The sequence below is a fragment of the Microtus oregoni genome, unplaced genomic scaffold (genome assembly GCF_018167655.1).
Source record: "Microtus oregoni isolate MIOR12 unplaced genomic scaffold, Mior012 000032F_ref0000030, whole genome shotgun sequence".
NCBI lineage: Eukaryota > Metazoa > Chordata > Mammalia > Rodentia > Cricetidae > Microtus > Microtus oregoni.
In genome coordinates, this window is record NW_024543091.1 from 13,165,661 (window position 1) to 13,186,529 (window position 20,869).

A 20,869-nucleotide genomic window follows, 5' to 3' on the forward strand; every position below is an offset into this window, starting at 1 on the left:
GTCAAATGCTGTAGCTACAATATCAAGAAACACAGTTCCCTGGATCAACAAGAGCCTAAGTTATCAGACAAAGGAGGGTTTTAACTTATTAACTTGGTAGTGTCCAAATGTTCTTTGTAAAAACTCAGAAGCTTTTGCTAAACACCTGGCAATTTTCTGAAATATAGTGCTGATGCTAATTTTCTAAAGGGAAATACAAGAGAGTGAAGAGTGCAGATGCTGTCAACCAAGAACATTGACTACCTAATGGCCAGTACTCCAGGTCTCATGACCATTTCCCAAGGAGAAAAATATTCTAGAAGAGCATCGTCCTTCATAAACTAATTTCTTTTAATCAGTAATTTAAAAAACTTTTAAATTCGGCCGTCTAGAATGATGTCAGCCTCATAATGGAACCAGTTTAGAAGTGGAGGTGGAAGTTCCAATTTTTAATCCAGTCTCCAGTGTCCCTAGTTCTGAGAATCAGGCTCACCTCATAGCCTTACTATGTTTATTTGTTTAATGAGGGAATAGTGATCTTCAAGGATTGATAGGTAAATATAGGATAAAATCTCCCTAATAACACTTGGATGAAAGTTTGACATTGGTCACTGTGATGCAGGAACAGCTTTCGGAATACTTTACTAGAGGGTTTATTTATACAGACCTTAGTGGAGCTGGTTTTGAGGATCAAGTGGTACCATTTGAACTAAGAACTAAAACTGATTGGTCACAAGGAGACTCAAATTGGGTCTAAAGCTTATTAGCTATGTACTTTGCTAAACACACTGATAATCATTCAAACATCCTTCCCTCACTGAGGCAGGGTTTCTCTGTGTAACAGCTCTGGCTATCCTGGAGCCCACTTTGTAGACCAGCTGTCCTCAAACTCGCAGAGATCCTCCTGCCTCCCAAGTACTGGAAACATCCTTTGATGAGCCTGACCTTCAGCAGGACACTAGTGACATAAAGATGATGTGTTCTCTGCTCTCAAAAGGATCACTGTCTAGCAAAAGCAGGTAGGCGGATGGGCAAATAGCTAGCTACACTCATTGATAAGCCAGTGCTACAGCAAGGACTTCACAAAACAGCTGAGAATACAGATGATCTTACTGCCGTCGTTGGCAGACTTACCTTGTGACTGAATTGGTTGAGCCTAAGATTTTTCTACTTAAAACAAATTGATCCACTGAAATTACAAAGTTTAATAATAGAGGATGTAATTGCTGTTTTTAGATTTTGAAAGGTTTATTAATTTATCTAATTTATCTTCCGATGGTCAGAAATTCAGGCATAGCACACTGAGGCATTCAGCAAAGGGTTCAGGCAGTTCATGGATCCTGTTAGTCATGGTTGTAGTCCTTGGACCATGGTCAAGTTTCAACATGGCTCCTTTGGGTACAAGGTTCCCATTTCTGCCCAGATGTGGCAGAAACCTTATTTTCTAGCCAGTCACTTCCTTCTGGGCTGCTTGAGTGTCCCCAGGACATGGCAGCATGCTTGGCTCCCAGTAAAACCAAGAATGAGGGTGAAAATGGAGTTGCAGTATTTCTTGACTCCAGTTCTGCAGTTACACTCCCAATCCAGCTGAGAGTTCACTGGTGCAATGACCCAGACTCTTTCGGGAAGTGTCAAGAACAGAATTTAATGTATGCGTTAATTGCCACCATGCAACTTACACAAAGCAAATCTTTTTAAATTATGCCTTTTCAGGCCCTTCTTCCAAACACTTATTTTTCTCTACATTATTCTCTTGCTTAGAGCTAGAAACATCAACTTCCAACTTTAAAATTGCTTTTGCCCTCAATCAGCTTGCCAATAAATCATTTTGCAAATTCATTTGTGTAGACACCAAATGCCATTACCTGGTCTTGAGGACAGGTTGTGCATGTGTGGTTTGTTTTTTACTTTTTGGCAGCTATGATTGGTTTACTGTTTCCCAAACGGGGAGCTTCTAGACAGGTCAAGGCATGATTCAGTGTGTACAGGGCCTATTGATGCTTTCTCTAGACTTCCTCTTTTAAGCCTTGGCTGGGCCTTGTGCCCCATGCCTGTAATCCCAACTATTTGGGAATCTGAGACAGGAGGATCACAAGTTAGTGAGTAGCCTAGGCAACTTTCCAGATCCCTGCCTTAGAGATGTAGCTCCTTGCAGAGCCCTTGTTTATTATGTGTGAGATCTGTGGTTCCGTCTCTTGTTCCACAATCAATCAATAATTGTCACAATGAAATAAATAATCCAGGTACCTAGGAGAGAAGACTATTATCCCAGAGTATCTTCATTTTTGATTTAGTGAAGTTTTCTTGCTAATAAAAAAATAGCTAATAACTAGGCATCTTGTCTTTTATACCCCCCAAACCATAAATAAAATCAATCAGTTGGTTCCACATGTCTTAGAAGATGGGAATTTCTTGGTGCCTTAAAGGTTTTATTCCTGAAATTACTGCTAGACTCTTGAGAGCAGAAACAGCTTCACTGCTGAATCAATTTGGGGGTAAGTTTGGGGTTATGTACCCGTTGATCAACCATCTGGCAGTTAGTCATTTCCTGTGCTGCAATAGTATTCCATTTAACTTCTCTCAGGGCCTAAAAGGCACATTGCAAACTTGGAATACATGTTAATAAGATTTTTTTAGGACTCTAAACTTACCATTGGACTCACCTTCTTGTTACATTTATTCAAAGCAGACATTCAGCAGGTTTAAACTGCCCAGTAAGAGCCAAGGAAGTTCAGCTAGGGAATCCCTGCAGACCAATAAAGTCATGGAACATCAACCACTCTTTGCATAAGTGATATAGTTTATTAACATCCCATGTCCATCAAATCCATGATTCCTGCCACATGTAGAGATGTGAACCATTTCCATTTTGACTTTGGCCTGGCATCACGATCAGGCCAAATGTATATTTGGTCAGGATATATATATATATATATATATATATATATATATATATATACATACACACACACACATATATATATATATCAGCTTTGCAACAGCCTCAAATCCTAACTTCTTCCCACCACCGAAGACTGATAGTCAGTACATACTGTAGGAGTAAATTTGCGGTGTAGCAGTATTTTCTGGGCTCTTCACTACACCAGGCATGCACATCCTATAGACCACACACAGTCAGCATTATCTTATATTTCCAGGTTTTAAATGCTTTAAATGGCATCGTGTCACAATCTGCCGAGGGCATGCATTCATTGTATCATGCTGGGTGCTGAGTGTCCTCAGCTCAGCTTAACTGCAGCCTTTTGGTTTGGCTATTGTACAAAAAAGAAAAGTAGTCTGGACACGTGTTTCTCCTTTGTGTCAAAGGACAACCTTCAAGACAATGTGTTGTCAAGCTTGGCTGCTTAGCTATGAAAAAGTCAGGTTTTTTGCCCTGTCATGCATGCACGGTTAGAATTCTCCGGCTTCCCCTTGCTGCTCTCAAGTGCTTACAGCCGAGGGCAGCAGAGCTTTGTCCTGTCCTCCTCTCTGATGAGTGCTGCTGGAGGAGAGTCCAAGGCCCCCGCGTTTGCCCCTTCTGTGGTTCATTAGACCTTGAGCAGCTGCTCATGTCCATTAACAGTCACTTAAGCAGCAGGTTGGGGAAGCTGTGCTGCTATGAGCTAGCGGTGAGGCTGAGAGCTAAGAAGAGAGAGGGCCACCTGCCACGACCTGGCATAATACTATGTCAAACATTTGTTTTCAAATCACACAGTGTTATTTACTGGCTGTTCTATACGGTAGGGGCAATATGCATGTTTATCCATGTGTATGTTTCTGTGTGCTGGTGTATGTGCAGCTGTGGGTGGATGCCTTACATGTTTGAGTGTGCATGAGGAAGTCAGAGGACATCCTGGGATGCTGTTCTTCAAATTTTTTTCCAAATTTTGTTTGGAGGGTCTCTCAGTGTCTTGGAACTTCACCAAACAGACTAGTCCTATTGGTCAGTGAGCTCCAGGGATTCTCCTGTCTCTACTTTCTATCTTGCCTTTCCTGGGATCACGACACTACATCGCCAGCCCTAGCCTTCTGTGTGGATTCAGAGGATTTGAACTCAGGTCCTAAAGCTTGCAAGGCCTTTTTCTGCACTGTGCCACTTTCTCAGCCCAAGAATGTCCTTTTTTGCATTTTTTGATCCAAAATTGTTTAAATGGGCTTACTTGTTCCCTTTGCTGCCGCTACTGCATGCCAGATGTTGTTGGGAGAGTCTCTCCTAGGTTCTCCACCTTCCCTTACACGGGCTGAAATAATGGCTTGTAATCAGATAGGCACTCCCTCCACCACATGGCAGCCACTGGCGGATAGGTTCATCGGTTGGGAAAACATCATTCTATTCTCCTTTGTGCGCGTGGCTGTTCACATCTGTGTACTGACACCTGAAAATGTGTGCCCTTCTGTGTGTGCGTGTGCGGACCAGAGACAGATGACAGGTGTCTCTGCCTAGCTCTTCACTCAGCACGGAACTAGGAGATTCAGCTAGACTGACTGGCCCGTGAGCTTCAGGAACTCTCCTGCCTCTGAGTCCCCTGCACTGAGGTCACCAACACATGCATTCTTTGTGTGAAAGTGCCTGGGATCTAACCTTAGGTCCCAGTGCATGTGTGGCCAATACTTTAGGGATTTAGCCGTCTCCCAGCCCCCACTCTCCCATTTTCTACAAAGCAAAGAAAATAAAAAGTAAGCCAGAACACCAGATGCAGCTTAAAGCCTACAAATTATTCCCAGACTTGAGCTTCTTTCAGGCTCTATTTTAAGACCCAGCACTTTTTATATTTGTTTCAACAGGAGGGTTAGAGGATTAAAAAAACGCTTAATTGATGGAAAGTAGGAGTGGTTACTCCCCCCACCTCCTCTACTCAGCTAAGCTAAGAAGGAAAGCAAGCCCATTCAATCCTCAGTCAGATCTGGAAGACATGATTGCCTGGGAAAGAAAATCCTTGGAGCCATCATGTTCCTACCTTGCCTACTTTGATATGTGTATCTAATTCTAATTATTGAGGGATCAGCCTTCAAATCGACAGCACCGCTTATTTAAGAAAATAAAAACAAAACAGAACAAACAAACAAAAAAACCCTGGGACGAGGCCAGCATATTGCCTCTCTCTAAACAAGGGTCCTATTAAGGGTCTCTTGTTGCCAGCTAGGACAAGGGACTTTGTATGATTCCAAGCACAGCCAACAGCATCTGAAATAATAATAATTAAATAGAATGATTAATGTACTAATTATAAGGCAAGTAGCAACTTGACCCTACAATGGTCACCAGTGTTGCCCCCCCCCCCCCACCCCCAGGGATGCAGGGAACACGGGGTGCGGGGGCGGGGGGCATCCTCAACCATGCATTTCCTGGGAGGAAGCTGTGACCCTGCTGGTGAGGGAGGTGTGGGTGAGGTGGTGATGACCACACCTGTCAGCAGAACATCTCCAGGGTACCAGGACTGAGGCGCCTTCTCACAGAGCGGCTCTATGCAGCTGGCGCAGCAGAGGGAGCCTGGACTCCAACGGGGGAGGCTGGGAGCTCAGGTCTCTGCTGCAATCAGAGAAGCCCGGGCTGCAGCCGCTATGTGAAGTTCCCAGCACACACTCAGCCGCCACTCTGCACCGCCAATTGTGGGTGAGCCAGGACAACAAGGAGAGAGATCCCATTTTGCTTTCTTAGAGCAAGGGCTGAGAAATGAGCCGCCCAAGGAATCTGGCAAGGAGAAGAGTGAAAGGCAGATTCCTGCCAGCAGCTAAGTTGTAAAATTGCTTTGGAGGCTGCCCAGGGAGCATGATAGAATTGATAAGAGCAGCGCAAGCTGGGTTGCTGAGCAAAGGCATGCCCGGCTGCACTTGAGTCGGGGCGCAGGAACGCTGCCTGTGCCTTCTGCAACTATCTGTAGCTGAATGAAGGAAAAAAACCTAGAAAGACAATTGCAAGGGGGATTCCTGAAACGAAAACACATCCACCCCGGAAGAAGGGGAGCAACAACCCAGCTGGCCTGTGCATCTTAAAAAGGAGACTCCCTCAGGTATGTTTTCTCTACCTCCCGCTGAGCTGCCTCATCTGCATGAGATTTAGCCTCTGCCTTTATTTCCGTGGTTCTTTCTCTCTGCACTTTGAATCACGATCGTGCGGTTCTCTCAACTGGAAGATGGCCCTGTAAAGGCTCGCTCTTCTAGGTTCATAATCGATATGATTATTCGGGGATCATGGTCTTCTCAAGTCTTACTTTATTTTGAATGCAGCATGATAACTGTTTGCTTACTTCGCGGTGAACTTTCCGAGGAATTACTGCATAGCAACCAACAAGGTTGGGATAAAAGTCGGGGTTCCCTTTAGGACCTTGAGGTTTGGGGATGGGTGAAAATGAAATTCAAATAGAGGTGAAAAGTTGAAAGCTACTAGGAAAGGGTTAAAAGCTAAGCCTGGTGTCACCTAAAGTGTCAGATCGGGGTCAGTTGAGCTTTGGGATGGTTCTGCCTACCCAAGGCTCCCTTGGGTGATAATCCCAAGGATTTACTATCAAGAGGTGAGACTGCTCGGTTCTGTTTTACAACTGTTCTATGGCACTGAATGAGGCAGTCTTAGAAAAAAATCCTGAGATCCAGCTGCATGAGTAGAACCAACTTCTGCAATTACGTCATCAGAGACTTGTATAATAAGGAGAAAGACCCAGCACCAATCACACCTAGGCGATGTGGCAAAGCTGAAATTCTTCTTTCCCGGGAGGGTTTTAGAGAACAACACGAAAGAGGTGGGTGGAAAATGTGCAGAAAGAGGAGTTTTAAAAAAAACCTTCTGTGTTTTGGAGTTCATAAACGAAATGTTCCTAAGGAAAGAATTTGCCATTTTTTCGCTCTTCAATACTTTCAAAAGAAGTGGCTGAAACCGACAGCAAATTGTATGTGTGCGTGTGCCTTTAAATGAGCTTTTCCAGAGAGAAGGGGGAAAAAAAAGAATGAAAAGTTTTATCATGGGTATATAAAATGTTTTCTAGATTTTCTGCGTCCTTCTGTGAATGTGATTATTTTCTTCTGAAGCTTGAGGGTGTTGACTTTGAATTGCTGTTCCTACTTTTTTATGATATGTCAGCTGCTGTGCATTAGAGTCAAGTGGGACTTAAATGATCCGTTAGGTACCCTTTGCCGTTAAGGAAATCATTGTTCGGCTTTTGTGAAATGCAAAGATCTCCTTGCTGAGTTGCAGTGGTCTGGGTTACTGAGCTGGGCTCCACTCCCAGGTAATGAGTTGTTGTGAGGTGCTCGTGGCTTTTCTAGAATATACTAGAATATGGTGGATATCTACAGGCAGTCGCTGAGATAACAAAGACAGAAAACAGACAAAGTGTTCATCTGTGGGAGTGAAAAGCACAGTGCATTTCTTCTATGTTGACACGTGTGTGGCACAGGTTCCCCATCTGGAGATGAGCTGTCCCAGAAGAAATGTAATACCATGCAGAGCGTCCTATAAAGAACTATTTTTGAAACTAATAAACTGTTGTCAAAATGGATAAAGATTGTTTGAATCTCATAGGTAAATGAGAACTGCCGTGCCAAACTAAAGAAGTTAATTTGCTTTCAAACTACATGGAATTTGGTGGGGACTCGTTTCAGTAGAATTATGGGCTTAGACCTGACGTTGGCTAAGAAGATGAAAGTTTGTCTTCTCGGTAGTTCTTTGTTGATGGGCTTTCATTAAAGAAATTTGGAAACGTTGCTCACAAGCGTTTACCCCTGTACACCTGGACAAGCTGGTGAGGAGGCAGGTGAAGAGGAGACGTATGTGTTAAGTAGGCCTCCGGAAGTCGCTTTTCATTGTTTCTTCTTAACCACATCAAACAGTGTCTTCTTATACCCTACGATACTCTCTAGGGTTGCTCTTCTTCCAGTATCTAACAATGAACTATATACCAAACAGAATGAGTTGCTTAAAAGCCCATGGATCATTGCAGACAGGAGCAAGTGTGGAGGTTCCTCTTGCAAAGACAAATTGCTCTAAGCATGTTTGTGTGGGGCGAGGAGTGATGGATGGTGGGGTCAGTGGAGGAGAGAACACTTGGATGTTTCTGCTCATTTAGGGACAGCCAGTGTCTTTGAACACCAGCACACGATGCTCCAGCACCTTCATCTCGTTCCTCCTCCTCAGCCAATGTAGTACACACAAGCTCCCTGAGTTCTCAGAGGTATGGTGCTCCCTGTATTTTGTGTTCTAGTTTTAATACCCTCTGCTTCTGGTGTGTATTTAGTGTTTGCTCTACAAGGACTTTCCCAAAATTATTAAAAGCGTTGAAATTGCCTTGCCCCGTGATGATATGTGTGTGGGATCCTTGCTTTTGAAGTGGGAATTTGGGGGACTTTAAGAACATGCTAATTTTATTTCTAGGATACACTTTTACAGAGAGGAAGCTGCTGTCGTCTGACTGTACTGTAACTACCACCAATACCAACTTAATCGGTCATGCCTGTCTATAACACTATCACTCAAGACTATCACTCAAGTGCTAATTGTGAATTCACCAGCTTGAATTGGTATCTTTTGCTACTGTTATAAATCATTTCTGGACCTCCAGTTGGCTGTGTTTGGATGAAAAGGCTCTAATTCTTTTCCAGCTGTTTTTAAAAGCGGGTTTATTAATAGCCCCATCAGCCTGTAGCTTTGGAGCCTGCAGAAGCCTGAATACCTGGTGCTGGAGCTCCACAGAGATAACAAATAGCACAGCAGTGTTTGTTCTGCTTCTGGACTGTTAAAAAAAAAAAAGAGTAAGGAAGAGCCGTCACGATGGCTCTGCAGGTACACATGTTTGCCAGGAAGCCTGAAGACTTGTGTTTGATCCCTGGAACTCACATGATGGAAGGAAAGAACTGATTCCCATAAGTTGTCCCCTATGGACATGCCACGTTATACACAAGTCCCTCCTCCCACACACAAATAAAGAAAATAAAAGCTGTTATATAAAAAATAGTGAGGAAGACAGGAGAAAGTCTCCTAACCTCTAGAGTAGAAGTTTCCCAAAGGAAACATAAGCACCGTGAGGACACCCAGTGCCGTCCCTCCTTTACTTGTAAAGCTGACTGTGAGTCAAGAGACATATATACTTCCTGCCTCCTGCATATTTTAATTATGTTGCATGTGTTAGGCTCAGCAAGCAAAAGCTCATTATAGGCTACATGCACGACATGCTTTATATTGCTGTTCCTGTATAGAGTTATAAACTGTTTTGTAGGAATAAATCCCAGATTATAAGATCAATTCAATATATTAAATCATAGCGTGTTTTATGTTCAAAGGTAACTGTGCAATGTGAGTTGGCTTCTCACCTGGTTTCTTTCCCCCTGGGAAATCTGAAGACTCACCTTGTGTTCCACAGTCGGTCTCTGCTGGCTCCTATCCTGTTCTGGTAAAACACAATTTATTTCTTACTATTGAGAATCCTAGAATCTGGAAGCAATCTGTCTTTTTTTTTGATAGAGAAAAAGTGATTTGCATGAAACTATTTTGTTTAACTTGTTTATACCAGGAAACAATATTCTCTAGGAATAATTTTTCTAGACACATGCATGCACACAACACTCACACACAGGCACACACCCATACACGGTGGGGGCCAGTATTGACAGAGATGACTGTGGGTGTTAAATTTTATTTATTCTTTTTTTATTTACATGTATACAAGTACTTGCTTGTCGGTGTGTACAAAATGAAAGCAAGAGCAGGCCAGAGAAGGTATCAGATCCCTGGATCTGAAGTTATAGGTGGGTTTTGATCAGGGTGCTGTGGGTCCTGGGAGCTGATCTTGAGTCCTTTGCAAGAACAGTAAATGCTCTTAACTGATGGGCCGTTTCCATCCCCAGCTGTATTGTTTTACATGTAGGAAAAGCTGGTAACTTAGGTGTGGTCAGCAAGGGCAGTTTTCAATGAGGGAACACTGTGGACACAGCCTCAGGACTGCGGGCAGACGATCAGTTGTGTTTTGAATCCTGCCATTGTTAATTAGCAGATACTTTAAAAAACTAATAAAAGAAAATTGTGTTATTTATCAATAAGAAATCTCCCATAGCAGTTTCAAGTGGGATATTCTTAGATGACTAATTACAAACTGTTTGACCTACTGCTCAAGCTTATTACTAGCTAGCTCTTCCAGCTCAAATTAACCCATAATTCTTATCTATGATATGGTACCTTTTCTCAGCAAGGAAGTTTTATCCTGCTTCCTCTGTGTCTGGTTGGCAACTTCTGATTCTGCTCTTCCTTTTCTCAGAATTTTGCTAGTCTGGTCTTCCTACCTATATACTTCTTGCCTGGGTACTGGCCAATCAGCATATTATTAAACCAATACAAGTGACAGATCTTTACAGTGTAAAGAGCATTCTCCCACAGCAGGGGGTTTTATAAGCTCATCATTGTGCAGGTTCTGTAAGGCGGACACCATAGGATCAGGTAGCTATAAAGTTTCTTGGCTCTGGTTTGAGCTGCCTAATAGGCGGGAGATATGTAACTAGCACATGCTGGTTAGGTAGAATAAGGAAATGCTATTCTTTCATTGAGGTTTGCATTGAAAGTTTATCAAATTATTTTCCTTCAAACAACTGGGCAAAAATATTGGATTATAATATAATAAACCACATGAGGTTAGTGTCTGAGGAGGAGAGTTTCAATGACCCAGCTGGCTACACCAGGATCTCCTCATGTAAAATGCTGTTGTATTTTCTATAACCAAAACACATCACAAGACTGTCATCAGAGGTAGTTTTATAATATGACATGCTAGAATATAAATATCATAGGAACTGTGGTCACAGAAGATTGTTTTGGAAACAATGACAGGAAATCAATTGTGCCTGCTCATTCCAGGCAAAAAGTTGAAATGCTTTTGGTCTGTAGTCAGTTGAGACTATTGAAAGAGAAGCTGTGGATGCAGAGAGCCAGCTGGGTTTGGGAGAAAACTCTGGATCTGTGAGTCAGAGCACATTTGCTACATCTTCAGCCGATGCTGAAATGAGTCTTTTGGCCAACAAATGAATGGTAAGGCTGGTGTACTGGTGCATGCTGTGATCTCAGCACTCGGGTGGTGGGGTCGGTAGGATCAGGAGTTCAAAGTCAGTCTCAGTTATATAGTGAGTCCATGGGTTGTGAAAATAAAAAGCAGGAAATATTAGTAGGACACTTTGCTAGTTTCTTTTAGAGTCATTCATAGAAAACGACTTCTAAAGTTGAAATATAATAATGTATACTCTGTACAGTCTTCCTTCTGGGTGTGCACACTCCATGATAGAACACAAGAAAAACCACGTTGCAGAGTCTTGTTGCTAAGGAGGCAAACCTAGCTAGGAGAGCACCTGAAATCTAAGGAGAATTCCTATTTCCTATCAGTTTTATAGGGGGTCGATGGCAGGACACAAAATACATCGATCACTTTATACATGTAAAAACTAAAATACAGCTCTTGGAGAGTAGCCTGAGAAATGGGAAAGTGTGCTTAGTTATCCAGAAACATGCGGATATGTCCTCGGAAGATAATTGATGACTATAACGGCACAAGTACTAACTGCCAAATATCCTGTTTAGTTACACACAACTCAGAGTCACTACATTTGATTTCTGTCTGTGTCCATTTCATCTTGAACATCGTCCAAGCATTCCCTGCTTGTCCCTTCTTCTTGACTGGGTGGCCTGAATTTCACAACTGGCCACCCCACTTCTTTCTACTGACAGTATCTTAAGAAGTGAAGAGATGTGACTGCCTCTCCTCAATGATTCCTTTTCTCGGTTTCCTCCTTTCTGCAGGCTCCGGTTTCCTCGTTCTCGGGACTCTGTTCTTCCTTGTGGCTCACGAATCCTCATCAACTTGTACTTTCCCTGCTATGCTTCATTTTTGCCGTCACCACCCTGGACCATGTCCTCATCACTTTATTCTTAGAACACTGCTCCGATCTTCCAGTCTTTCTGTCTGCAATGACACCTCTTTTGAGCATCTGCTCTGTGTGTGCCTGCCAAGTTCATTGTCCTAAAAAATGTCATGACACACATCACTGTCCTCAAAAGTTTCCATGGACGCCTCTGTGTCTTTAAAATAAATCTTAAAGGCTAGATAAAAGGCGCAGGGATTAAAGTACTTGGTGCAAAGTCATGGGAATGGGAGTTCAGATCCACAGAGCCTAGGTAAATGCTGAGTGAATGTGGAAGTTTACCTGTAATTACAGACTTCAAGGAGGAGACAAGGGATACCCAAGTCTGGATCTTATGGAAAGATCTTGCCTCATTCACTAGTGTGGAAGAGTAAAGAAAGATGTTTCTGGGCAGCTCCCTGGGGCCTCCAAATACAGAGAAACACGTTGCTCACCCACACACAAAACTCTCTCTCTCTCTCTCTCTCTCTCTCTCTCTCTCTCTCTCTCTCTCTCTCTCTCTCTGTGTGTGTGTGTGTGTGTGTGTGTGTGTGTGAGAGAGAGAGAGAGAGAGAATAGAAAAATTAAATAAATCTAAAATCCTTAGTTTTTCAAGAAACCCCTTTTACAAGCATTTCCCAGCTTGCCCTCCCAGACTGATTTTCTTCCATTTTCCCCCAATCCCTACCTCAATTATACAGATTATCACAGATTCCAAATACTGGTATGCTGTAAAATTTCATGCTACTGACTCGTCTAATTTATAACAAATCAAATACTATATCATGAGGTTTTTGTATGGTTTTGACTTGAAGTTCAAACTTGTATGTATTCATGTAGTCTTCATAAAAATAGTAGTGCTTTATTGCAAACCCCTTCAGTTTAGAGTCTATGGAAAATTTGGTCATTCGTTTGTTTGTTTTGCCAACATAAAGATCATTGCTCCCCAGAGTGTTCATGAGAAACAATTAAAATAAATAGTCAGTGTTCAATGAATACCAGCCAGAATTTAGTTTTCTTCATGCCTTTAAACATCTTTATATAGAATGGTCTACTCATACATGTGTTTGATTTCCTATTTAATTTACATTATGTATTATTATCTGTTATTAGTAAGAATAAGCAGTAAAGGAAGGAGAATCCTGATACAAAGAATAGGAGATGGTAAGAAATGAAGTCAGCAGTAAACCTCAAGCTGTACTGTGTCCCAAGATAGTCATGACCTCAGAAGCTGCAGTTAGGCCAAATTGGAATAGTTTTGAACAGCCTCCTGTTGAGGAAATCTATGGCCCTGAGATCCTTACAGAAGTTTCTATATGCTTTTCATATGGAATCAGCAAATCCCAATGGCAGTATAGTAGCAGCTGATGGGGAAAAGTCAATCCTGTAAGCTGCCTTTGAAAACAGGAAGGCTATAAACAGCAGTCCTGATCGGATCACATTGTTTGGAGCACCCGACTTCAGGAGGCACAAAGTAACAATGGTCTGCTGAACCCCAAAGACGTACAGCCGTGTGATGGGTGGAAGCTGGCTGAGTAGTAAGGGGTGCTTACTTAGCTCTGTCTAGGTCAGAACCATGTCACCTTAGAGACCCACTAACCCTATGGTGTTCATTCTCTCTGCTCTCTATTTCATTTCCAGTTTGATTTTTATAGTAGTAGTGTTTTCCTAACGATTCCATCCTGAATGCCCCACCACCTCTGACTCTAGCTGATGATGTCAATTGTAGTCTAACTACTGTTCTGATTACTTTCACATCACACCTCCCCTCGATGGCTCCTGCTTCACAGCACACATCTCCCTGTGTGTCCATCAAGAGCCACAGTTACAAAAAAACATCCAGGAATCCCCCAGTACTCTGCTTTATTTTTCTGAGAGAAATTCTGAGAGCACCTGCTTATCCTAAAATAGAAAGCAGTGGTCCTTATAACGAATACATGAAGTTTCCTCTAGTATTTACATTTGGGAAGAATTTTTTTTCTTCCCAAAAAAAGGCAGCTGAAGAGGTTGAGAAAAATGAGGTCTGAATTCCTCACCAGAGCTTGAATTCCAGTCAGGAAGATCTAAGACTAGAAGCTACTGGAACAAAACTTGTTCACATCATTCAAAAATTTTTCTTGTGTCTGAATTTCAGAGTCCTTGTGTCTCAGACACTTGGCCATGCTGACCCTCAGGTTCTCTAATGGTTGGTTGTTTTGCCTCTATTTCCACCTTTACCTACAGCATACACCTTGCTGGTTGTTTGTGTTCAGAATCTGAAATCTATTTCTATGAGAGTAAAATGTATACTTTTCCTTTTAGAATGCAAAAAATAGGAAATTCCACAAAATGTGGAACAAGTTTCAAATCCTGTTAGAATTATAAAATTCTAGATACAGTGTTTAAATTTTTTAGATAATTTGAAATTTAATGAAAAATGTTGTGAACTAATAAGGAATTCAAACTCAGTGAACTGCTAACCGATTTGCCCCAGGAGCTTTAAAAGAAAGATAAAATTAATAGGTATTTCTGGGGAGGTTACTATTAATAAAATAAGACCCAAGGATTGCCTATATGGCTCAGTGGGTAACAGTGTTTGTTGCTAAGCCTGTTGTTATAAGTTGGATCCCCAGATCCCACATGTAATAGGAGAGAAATGACTCCTTCAAGTTGTTTTCTGACCTCTGTGCACATGCACAAACAGTAAAAAAGTGTTTAAAAAATATTTGGCAGCTTACATGTAATGTGACATTGAGCTCTCTGTATGTATGTGTGTATATACATATATTGGTTTAATGGCATAGATTATTCTCAAGACTTCTCCTTAGTGCTACATTGTAAAATATCACTTTATTCAAAATTAATAATGGTCTGCTCAATATTTCTGGTGCTTAGAATTTTTTTATTTTTTATTTATTTATTTTTTATTTTTTTGGTTTTTCGAGACAGGGTTTCTCTGTGGCTTTGGAGCCTGTCCTGGAACTAGCTCTGTAGACCAGGCTGGTCTCGAACTCACAGAGATCCGCCTGCCTCTGCCTCCCGACTGCTGGGATTAAAGGCGTGCGCCACCACCGCCCGGCCTGGTGCTTAGAAATTAATTGGCAAATATTTTGGATAAGTTAAGCATTCCCTATACTGTTTAGTAATACATTGTCGGTGATCAGGGATTGTTGGGTGGCGGTGGCAATTCTATGTCATTTGGGAGCTAATAGAGATGATCCTTTGGAAAGTAATTTATCATGTACGGATTGGATGCCAGCACCAAGGAAAATACTCTAAGAACCCACAGCTGGGTTCACACATATCCTTAAAGTAGACTGTAGTCCTGCCAAATCCGTCATTTTCCCCGAAAAGCAATTCATAACGAGTGTACTACTTAGGGGAAACTAGAGCTGAAAGCCTTCACTTCTCATAGTCTTGAGTGGCAGCAGTTCTGAGAATCCAGCAGCTGGTTTAGGGAATAGATGTGGCAGATCTATCATGGACCACAGTAGGAAGTCATGGGTGTGAAACATGATCACACAAGCTATAGAGTGTAGACCCCAGCAAGTTAAAGGGACGGTATTCAAATTTCCTTTTCTTGCTATAAGCCTTAGGTTGTTAGAGGGGCATCTCTGTACCTTTCTGACTGAGAAATGTACCTCTGGTCTCCAGGGAATGAAGTACTCTGTTCTAACCCAGAAGCTTACAGTCACATGGGAAAAAGAAAACACAGATTTCAGGTCTGGTCTCAGTGAAACATTGTAAGATAAACTGAGCTGTTTCTGTAATCAAAAACTGCTCGGTATTTTGGAATCTGTTAAATTCACTATCTCCAAATTGTCATTAGATATTTCCTATCTGAATGCTGCATCTTGATTTGCACTCATCAATGAAGGCAAGGTTATATGACCTCAATTACAATCCTGAAAAACTGTCCGCAGCATCTGATTGATGAGCATTGCTTAATTGCCTAGAAAAAAAAAGATCTATGTAATCATTCTTGGTTCTACCCAAAAGAATAACTCGATAGGAAATTCAGAAATAAATAGGGGAAATACCCCCCAAGAAGTCTTAAATGTACCCATTAGTTCATGATGCTTTGCAGAGCCAGCTTTTTTTTTCTGTTTGATATGAAATAGTCAACTACACATCAGACAGTGAGACATTTTTGTTGTTATTGTTGGGACATTTCTTAATTTATATTAAGAAATGTATTCTCAATTTATTTCTTAACTGTAAAGATTTGCAAAACATCTCCAACTTAACACTGTTGTCAAATTCCCTGGAAATATGTCTTCTTCCAAATTGGGTAAAATGCGTTTTTAAGTCGGTAACCTTATGTTAATTTACAAGTTTGCAAAAATATAACCTTTCTCCCATTAGTTCATAGCTGGACAGGTCTGTCTTGCATGGCTTCGCTGTTAGGTGCCTGGTGAGGGAGCTGTCCTTGGTGCTGATAAGAAGCACCACAGTTGTCTTTGGCTTCATTTTCTATGGCTGTGATAAAATACCATGACTATAATAACAGCTTGGGGGATAAAGAGGATTTATTTGGCCTATATAGTAAGTCTACTGAGGGCAGCCATAGCAGGATCTCGAAGAGGGCAGAAACCTGGAGGCAGGAGCTAATGTGGAGACCATGGGGGAGTGCTAGTTACTGGCTTGTTCATCATGACGTGGTGAGCCTGCTTTCCGATAGAACCCAGAACCAACAGCCAGATTAAGACATGCCCTACATGCTTGCCTACAGCCTGATCTTATAGAGGCATTTTCTATGGAGAGTCCCTCCTCTCTGGTGATTCTGGATTGTGTCAAGTTGACATTAAGACTAGTCAGAATGATTTCATATCAGAATTGTGGCAAACATGACTTGCCTTTTGCCAATAAGGAACTCAGAGGGAGCACTGGGCTTCAGAGTGTAGCCACATTCTGTCTCTATTCATGTGTCATTCTGTGAGCAGGGAAATAAGGCAAGGGTTACTTAGCCGTGGTGAAACTCATTCAAAAGTTTAGCAGACATGACAGCTGTGATGTGGTTGGTCCTCATGCAGACTTAACCTTCATATAGACTTGTCTTTTCATCTTAAAGCAATTCTCTGTGCTTTAAAAAAGTTATTTTTCTACTAAAGCGCTTCGTTAAGCCTTCTTCTATCCCACATGCCAGTGCACTGCTACTCTCAAAATCTTACATAAATCTCAGAAAAGTGGCAGACCACGTTGTAGCAGCAGGGCTCATGGGCTGTTTGCATGCCATTAATCACATTCTTGCCTTACTTTGGCAGTAGACTGAGTAATACCCGAGTACCCTCAGCACTTGGGGCAAAGAAAGGAGTTACTAAGTAGGACAGGAAAAGCATACATGGGAGATGAAGGTTTGGAGATAAAATATCTTGAAACGTGTTTCGCGAACCCATCCCCTTCACTTCCAATTAGATCAATGAATAGGAGCACCACTAGTGACTTGTGGGCATTTTATTCAAGATGTTCACCCACAGGTCCAGCACAGCTGTGAGTTGGTGGGTTCACAATGGAGAAATAATTTTTAATAGATATTTAAGAATGCTGAAAACTGAATAGGGAGGAAAACTGAATGACTAAGAATTAAATAAAATGATACATTTGCATGAAAATATAATAATGAAACTCATTACTTGTATGATGATTTAAAAACACACTGGAGCTAGAGAGATGGGCCAGTGGTTAAGAGTGCGTCCTGCTCTTGTGGAGGACCTGGGTTCCGTTCCCAGAACTTACATCTGAGGCAGCTCACAAACTGTCTATAACTACAGTACCAGAAGATCTAAAACTCTTTTCTGGCATCCACATGCACATGTACTCACATGCACATACCCACCCACAGACACATAGGTACACACATAATTGAAATTAATATTAAAAATAAAAGGTTATAAAATTATAAAATAAAGAATTTTAAAATTAAAGCTTGGTAATATCGACTCACAATATGAAGAGCCTTTTCATTATGATATTTATTATGTTTATACTTCATGATTTAATAGTCTATAAAGTAGAGAATCAGGCATTTTAGAGTCACATTTTTCATTTGTAGATAATACCAGTTAACTCATCTTTGGAAATAGGTATTATCATGTTAGTGCTGAGGAAGGTGTTTAATGATGCCTGGCCACAGCAGGAAATCGCTATAGCATACTCCCCTACACTTCCACACACTACATACACATAGACCTTACTGTTGGGGGGAGGGTTATATGGCACAACCAGCAAGTATGCCATGGCAGCTTCCAAGTCTACTTCATAAGCCTGCAGTCAAACAGCCTCAAGCTCAAACTAGGCTATGATGAATATCAGGAATGGAGAAGCTATGAACTAAGTCTGTGCTTGATGGGGAATGAAAATTCTCCCAGAGAAATGACCCAGAAGAATAAGGTCTGTTCTCTCTCTCTCTCTCTCTCTCTCTCTCTCTCTCTCTTTCTCTCTCTCTCTCTCTCTCTCTGTGTGTGTGTGTGTGTGTGTGTGCTTTCTTGAACTATCTGCCTCATTTCTGCAAAATTTATTGAACTGAATTGAAGACTCTGTAATTACAGTTGTCATCAAAGCCACAACTTCTAGACACCCCGTGCACACATGTGGCTTTCATCTTTATTGAGCTGCATGGCCGTGACAATGGAGTGACACAACCTACAAACCCCAGAGGATCTCAGCCTTGGTCATTCTGTTGTTCTTTTCCTTTTAGGTTCAAATTAGGTAAGGGTACAGAGTTAATGGCTGTTCTGAGTATACCTTTTCCTGTGTCTTTTGTTATCCCAACATTCTCCAAATGATCAGAGCCAATACTTCCTGTAATAAGTCCAAAGTGAAGAGGTCCAAACATCCCAAGACAGCATGGGATGTTCTCTGTGTCTCCAGGTAGAAGCAGTTTGTCCCTGGAATCCAAGTCTTGTGTAACCACAAGAATGAGAGTTGTGGGTCTGTGAAATGCAAAGAAATGTGAGATACTGAGGGTGGTAGTGAATAGGGTGAACCTTGTTTCTGCTTATGGTTCCTCAACTGTCATTTTGTCTACTGGATATATCATGGTCACACTCTTAAAGCCTGAGCTGCTTCTCAGCTATGAGACTCCATGCTAGCAGGGTGTCTGAAGTAAAGCTCCTCCCCTGGGTGCATCTGCAAAGGTTGTTTGTTTAGCAACCTGGTCTCTGACATCATGTGACCTGTGTTAGAGGTCCAAGACCATACCTCCATCACTATAAAGTAGACTCCTAGATCCAAACTGAAACTTTGTGGCTGGAGAAGGGGGCAAACTCATATTTGGAATTAGGCTTGTCTAAATTTTATTAATACAGTGTCTTTATCTGAGTAGATATTGTTCAATGTGGCAAACGTCTTACCTGGAAATCTTCTGGAAGTCTATGGTTGGGTCTTAGTTTCTGCAGACTGGATATATGGCAGTAGTATGGATATCTAAGACTGCTTTATAAATTTTATTAGAAAATCTATTTTTATTTACTCATTTATTTATTGAGTATTTATTTTGGTGTTGACGATTGAAGTTATAACCTCATACATGCTAAGCAAGTATTCTACTACTGAGCCATATTCATAGTTCAAGGCTGCTCTCAATCATCTATTATTTCTTGTGCTTCTATACATTAAATAATATAAGCCAATATAGAAATAAATTTTTCAGTATTTAAACTTATATCCTTTCCCATTCATCCAGAAACAACTGAATTCAGTTTCCCTTTCCATGCATGTTGGTGAGACACTAAAACTTTTTTGTGTTGTCTCTTACCTCAATTAACCGGCCCTGTGAATTGTTGAATAATTATGGGCTCAAAAAAGCAAGTACAATCAGTAGGGATAAATCCTGTTCTCATTGCCAGTGGCCCCACATACATTCCCAGCTACATCCACATTCAGAGGGCCTAGTTTGGTTCTATGCTGGTTTCCCCACTGTCAGGCCAGAGTTAGTGAGCTCCATTAGCTCAAGTAAGCTGTTTCAATGGGTATCCCCACCATGGTCTTGACCCCTTTGCTCATATTATTGCTCTTCCCTCTTTTCAACTAGATTTGGGGAGCTCAACACAGGGCTCTGCTGTGGATCTCTGCCTCTGCTTCCATCAGTTGCTGGATGAAGGTTCTGTGATGTAGTCATCACTCTGACTACAAGGCAAGGCCAGTTCAGGCACCCTCTCCACAATTGCTTAGCGTTTTAGCTGGAATCCTTGTGGATTCCTGGGAATTTCTCTAGTGCCAGATTTCTTGCTAGACCAATAAAAACACCTTCAGTCAAGATATTGCATTCCTTGGGAGTGAAAGCTATTGAATTGGACTAAAGTCTTTATAATGATAGCTTTATAATGTAGGAAATTAAAATTAATTAACAGAGATGTTTACCCTCCATGACTAAGGACCCACCTGTGGCACGGTCAACCTGCTTAAGTTGAGAATGAAACCTTACCTGAGGTCTTGTCTTTCCTAATGGTGAATTACTTTGCTGGATGCTTAGCTTCTCCAATATCTGCTGCAAGAAGTGGGGATTTATTTATTTGGTGACAAAGATGGTTTTAGAATTTCCCTTTAATTAGGAAGAAATTGCTTCTAGCTATTCATTGTCTTTCTACTCTGTATCAAGAGACTCCAGCAATAGTCATTCTATCTCAGTGCCAATCACTGCTTCCCTTGAGCCTTTCAAACAGCCAGGATACTGTGTGTGCTGGATAACTCCCTCCTGCTGATGTAACATTGATGTCTATAGCTGTGAGAATGGTAATTTTGCCTGTGATACACCATTGGGGTGTGTTATTTTGCAAAGCATCAGTTGTTGGATCCTTATAGATGTATACTATCTCATGCAGAGCCATCACTTCAGAACTCCCTTGGTACCAACTTTCTACAGCTAGATTCCCTGGGACATAGACTGAACCAGACAAGCACAGAGTAGCTCTTGGCTTGTACACATGAAACCCGATCTGCAAAGTGTTTATAAGAGAGGTCTAAACTATCCTATAGGAGGTGCTGATGTGGGAAGTTTCCCTGTATTGAAGAAAGAGAGCCAGGCATATGAACCCCCACACTC

The 20,869-nt window shown here is 41.6% G+C and overlaps 1 protein-coding gene across 3 annotated transcripts in view; it reads left to right on the top strand.

Annotated features, from left to right (window-relative positions):
• Positions 1–5,477: 5,477 nt before the first annotated feature.
• Unc13c (unc-13 homolog C) overlaps positions 5,478–20,869 on the top strand; it is a 457,501-nt gene continuing 442,109 nt past the window's right edge. For 2 of the 3 annotated variants that reach the window (XM_041679506.1, XM_041679508.1), the window contains exons 1-2: positions 5,478–5,990; positions 9,250–9,359. The gene's annotated coding sequence lies outside the window, so the exon portion shown is untranslated. The remainder of the gene's footprint in view (positions 5,991–9,249; positions 9,360–20,869) is intronic. The other variant, XM_041679507.1, reaches the window with a different exon arrangement.